Raw genomic sequence first — 6,000 nt, forward strand, 5'->3', positions numbered from 1 at the left:
TGTGTTGTAATGTGGAATATCTCTCATGCCAAAACAGTATTTCCTTCTTCCATTTTCCTGGGCTTTGGAACAGCTGGTAATGATTTATAGTTATATCATTGAAAAACCTTGGAATTCCCACAATAACAGCCAAAAAACCCTTGCCTGTTAGTGCCGTTAATGGGAGTTTCAAGTTAACCCAGGGGATTGTGTGCACTTGAAAACCATTACATTGTAGTATATATTATTTATACCATGTAACTTATGATGGTTCTCAAACAATTCAATTATTAATTAGTGTTCTTTAAATGTTCCCATTGTTACTCTGACCACCATGGAACTGTAGTAATAGGTCATAATAGCGGTGTGTCACACAACAGGGTCCTGCTCCCCATCACAGAGTCCAGCAGTGTCCCCTTACTGCCATCTGTGTCCTCACTGGCTGACTGCTGCATCACTTACACTTGTGGTCCCTATTCCGTATGTGTGGCTGGCATCCAACATGCGGGTTCCCACCGTTCCGAACCATGGCGGTGCCATCTTGGATGTGATCACATGACCTGTTCATCTAATCAGTGTCCAGCAACTGCAGTCACATGTTTGTGGGTCAAACATGTGACTGCAGTTGCTGGACACTGATTAGATGAACAGGTCATGTGATCACATCCAAGATGGCCCATCAGCACTGTCAGCGCCCTATTTAAACCAGGAACTGCTGATCACACATTGCCAGTACAACTTCTCTTGGCTCCTGGTTCTGTTTTGTAAACCTGCGTTCTGTTCCAGTTACCAGATCCAGTATTTGCTTCTCCGTATTCTACATCTGTTATAGTTACCCGCTCAATATTGCTTTCCAGCACTTTATCCCAATAATTTCCAGCAACCTGCATCTATTGTGCTACAGCACCCTGTTCCAGTATCTCCATCAGCCTGCCTCAAGTGTGCTTCCAGCACCTAGTTCTCAGGTTCCTGCAGTCTGCTACTATTGTGCTATAGCAGCCTGTTCAGTCAGTTCCAGATTTACCAATATATTACTACCACAGGTCAGGATATCTATATAACCTGCCCCCAATTTCCTCACATACTTAGCAGTGGCTATATTACACCACACAGTAGTGACCCCAATTCATATTATAACAAATAGTAGTGGACAGTGTATTTTATATATTACATACACAACTCGCTGCACTGCTCCATCCTCAGCTACTCTGGTAGTGGGGACAATTATGGTGCAAAGTGATGTGGACAGCTCAGCTACACTGCCACATCTTATAAGTCACTGAGTGACTCCTTCACCGACCCTGTCATCTCATGTGAATGCTGATGACACTGAGAATTTTGCTGACAAGCAGCTGACAGGGTGCGCTCGGGCATACTCTGGAGCCTATGTGGCACACATCTATGATCAGAATGCAAACACTGCGGGATAAATAGACTTATTGACTCACAAAATGCATTTTACCCACAATGCTGCACTTTCATAAATGACTCTCATTGCTCTATCTTCTATTTCTCTGGCAGGGTCCACAGGTTATCCACAGGATAACATTGGGATATGATGAAGCGTCAGCGGATTTGCACCAATCGGTCAAAGCTTTTTGGCCTCCCAGCATGCAACGGGCCCGTCCATATATTTTTGTTTGGTGCGGCAGGAGCTGGACCATGGTCAGAGGGCTGCTGGTTTTAGCAGCCCTAAGCTTTCTTATTTTATTATTATAGTCTTACTATTTTATTCTTGAGTGAGCTTTCTAAAAAAGTCTTATATGTACCTTAGAAAGAGTCGCTCCAACAACTCTCCGCCGGGTCGCGTCAACGCTTACCCACGAGTACAGTGTTGTTTCGGCGGGCCTCTGTGTCGGATATACTAGCAGGTCCAGCAGACATTACCAGGCTGTGGCCATAGCACGGGGAGAAGCGAAGGCATCGGTTCCGCTTAGAAGGGGAATACGGATACAGCTGCATTGTTTTGGGAGGAGACTACCAAACAGTCTCTGGCGCGGCTGCCACCTCTGGTGCACCAGCGCACACGTGATTGGGCCAGCCGGCTCTGCTTTGTCCGTCCACCAGGAAGGAGGGGGCGTTATGGAGCGGCATAGTACAAGTCCCACCGCGGATGCAGGAAACACTCCATAGGTTTAGGGTATCGTATATGCTGCAGCCTGCACGCTGCTTCTAACTAACATCATGCACTGTCAATTACTCCAAGCAACAGTGTGTGGTTGCTTACATGCTGCTTAAAATCTGCGTAGCTCGGAACAATCCTATGTGTAGAGCCTAATATGAATTAATCCTGGGTGTTATTAAACTATAGTTAGGTCCTAAGTATATCCTGTTTATACTTATATATAATCTGAGGATCTTGATTTTCTTCTTAAGACCCTTGCAAACTGCAAACAACCAGTAGTATATCATAGTTAAGTACATGCAATATTGAATAACTACGGAAGGTATGTTTGTGGCAAGAATTTAATACTTTATATACTCTTATTAGCATTGCTCCTATTGAACTCGATGTGACTTTGATACAGTGATACAATTTACTGGCTGTAAATTATTACATAATATCCACAGATGAGTAACAGCTCATGGTATAAATAACAAGTATTTTTATATCCCAGTGATGCATTTTTTTTCAAGAGTGTGTCTTAAGAATTGGTATACATGAACCCTGCAATGTATTGGTTACAGGGTGAATGTTATGGTCACTGCACACTTGACGGCTCTACTTTTCCTTTCTTCCAACCTGTTGCCGAAGTCTTACTCTCTCATCCCCCATCCTATACCATTTTGGAAAGATGGATGGAAAGCAGAAATGAGGCACCGTAAGTGCATAATTGTTTCTACTTTTACTATATCCTCAAAACCCCTTATATTTTCTGATTCCTGAGACAACACATTCAGACAAACCTATTCCTATTAAAGGCTAGATACAGTAAGTATATATGTATCTCTAGTTAGAATGTATTGCTACCATATTTAACTACACAATTTGCCGTCTCGGAATATTGTACTGCTTAAAGAGCGTTGGATGTGTTGTGAAGGATTTAACTATTTGCGGTCATACTCCACTGGAGATGCCCAATCTCTACTGATCTTGGAAGCTAAGCAGTGGAGGGTCGGGTTAGTACTTGGATGGGAGACCATCCCATCCATCGATCACGCACATCAATCTCAAAATGCAGTCTACAGTACTTGACGGCTTTAACAACATAAGAATGGTGGTCGGACCTTAGATTTAATTCCCTGCGAATTCCTTTCAATTGGGATATATGCAGGTTAAATGATGGCCATTCTTTTATCCATTGGGGATATTTGTTAATTATAATTATTACACTGACCATCTCTAGCAGCAAAACCGGCTTTTGAATAACCTTAGTACATTACTAATAAATTGTGCATATTATAGTCTATATTTTCGCTTCGCTTTTAAAACATTATATTTTTGACTGAACTCCCTAATTTTAGAAGTAATACCCAATAAAGATTTTTATTTTATCAGTCATTTGTATTTGAACCGTTAAGTTCTTCTGATAGAGAGTGCTCCCTAAAAAGAGTCTTCTGTCCCCATTTTCTATTGTGATTAACTTCATATTCACCGACTCAGGGGAGCACCACTGACGGTTGCTTAACATACACTATAGAAATGGTTATATACTGTCGGGTGTATGGCAACCTAATTAAGAAATTTATTTGTATATTTGTCAGTTTTTTCAGAGAACAATCATTCCATATTTCATAATTATTCTAACCTGTGCGGCTTCCCCTACACCCTTTACTATATAGTCTGGCAGTTTTTTTTTCTATTCCAATCCTCAATGCTGGTGCATAGCAGGGTAGGGTTGGCTTGTATGTCACTTTTAAAAGCTTAAAGTGATTACAGTCACAAATTGTGTAGTACACTGTGGAAGCGTTGATTATTTATCATGTCTAAGTTGATCCGCCTTGGGCTATGTTTGTACAGACATTAGGGGTCATTCTGAGTTGATCGCTAGTTGAATTTGTTCGTAGCGCTGCGATCAGGCTAAAAAATGGCAGTTATGCACATGCGGTGCAATGCGCACGCGCAACGTACGGGCACAACGAACGATGTAGTTTTGCACAGGGTCTAGCGATGCATTTCAGTCGCACTGCTTGCCACAGAGTGATTGACATGAAGTGGGCGTTTCTGGGTGGCAACTGACTGTTTTCAGGGAGTGTGCGGAAAAACGCAGGCGTGGCTGGCCGAACGCTGGGCGGGTTTGTGACATCAAATCCGGAACTGAATAGTCTGAAGTGATTGCAAGCGCTGAGTAGGTTTTGAGCTGCTCTGAAACTACACAAACAATTTTTGTAGCCGCTCTGCGATGCAACCGTTCACACTTCTGCTAAGCTAAAATACACTCCCAGTGGGCAGCGGCATAGCGTTTGCACGGCTGCTAAAAACTGCTAGCGAGCAATCAACTCGGAATGACCCCCATTATCCAGTATAGCTGAACGGATAATTCCAACTCCTGTACCAGGGATAGGTTACACGATTAACCCTTACATGCAGCTTTTCACCTGCGGTTTATCACTTCCAGCAGCAGCCTCTCAAAAGATACAGGCTGATAAGCCAGTGGTAAGTAAATCTTCATCCTTACAGGCTACACATATTTCAGATGAGGATTAATCGGAGGATGAAAGCTCAATAAACTCTGCTTCGGCATACGAAGAGGAGGAGGAAGGTCTCAGCTGAGTGGCTATAGCTGAGTTAATTAAAGCAATGAAAGCCATTCTATCCTTAGAGGATTCAGCAGAGCCTGTGTTACAAACCAAGGCACCAGTGTTTAAACGTCCCAAAACCGTTAAGACTGAGTTTCCGGGGTCAGATCAGCTGACGGAAATCATGGAAGAGGCTTGGGCTATGCCCAATAAGAAGTTTAGAATTCCTAGGAAATGGAATTCCAATTATCCTCTTCCAGCTGGGGATTGTTTAAAATGGGAGGTGGCTCCCAAGGTAGATACGTGTGTGATTGATTAGTGCGAAAATCTACATTACCTCTGCCTTCAACATCATTAAATGATGTCATAGTTAGGAGAGTGGATGGTTTTTTTAAAAACATTTTTTTCCCTGTCTGAGGCAGTCATAAGGCCAGCTATGGCTTCAGCTTGGATGTCAAAGGTGGTGGCTGCCTGGGCTGATGAATTGGAGGGGGATTTTTCAATGGCATCTAGAGAGCAAAAATCCCATAAAACACATATAAAACAGGCTGCGAGGTTCTTGGAAGAAGCAGCTTGGATATGGGTACCATTGCTTCCAGGGCATCAGCTTCAACAATAGCTGCTCGTAGAGGAAGAGTTTCCGCACATTGAGGCAAAAAGTTTTTTTTCACAGTAAGGACAATACGTGTTTGGAATTCCCCACCTGAGAGAGTAGTAACTGCGGACTCAGTCAACACCTTTAAGAATGGGTTAGATAAATTCCTATTGGATTAAGATATTCAGGGTTATGTAGGTAGGCACACATTATAGTTAATTTAACTAGTCCTAACATAAACATAACTAGTCCTATAATAAGACTGCATAGGAGAGCACAAATAGGTTGAACTCGATGGACAATTGTCTTTTTTCAACCTTAGTTATTATGTTACTATGTAGAGCAGTCTGGCTACGTACGTGGAAAGTTGATTCAGAATCTAAGAAGGTTTTGGAATCTTTGCCTTTTTCTGGAGATATTCTTTTTGGTAAAGAATTGACAGATATTTTGGAGTCAGAAGCAGACTCCAAGAAGGTAAAGTTTCCTTCCACATACAAATTCAAGCCTATAGTTCCAGCTTTTCTGCCATTTTGGTCTCAAGGAAAAGCTAAAGTAAAAAGTGATGGCAGGCAGTCCCAATACAACAAGTCTGGTAAGACTACAAAGTATTGGGCTACCAGAGGACCGGTTGGTAAAACAGAAAATAAGCCATCAGCCTGATAGCGCGGGCCTCCACCTGGGGGATCCCAGGGTGGGGGGCTGACTTCTTGAGTTTGCACAGATCTGGCAGCAGTCTACAACAGATG

The sequence above is a fragment of the Pseudophryne corroboree genome, chromosome 12 (genome assembly GCF_028390025.1).
Source record: "Pseudophryne corroboree isolate aPseCor3 chromosome 12, aPseCor3.hap2, whole genome shotgun sequence".
Lineage (NCBI taxonomy): Eukaryota > Metazoa > Chordata > Amphibia > Anura > Myobatrachidae > Pseudophryne > Pseudophryne corroboree.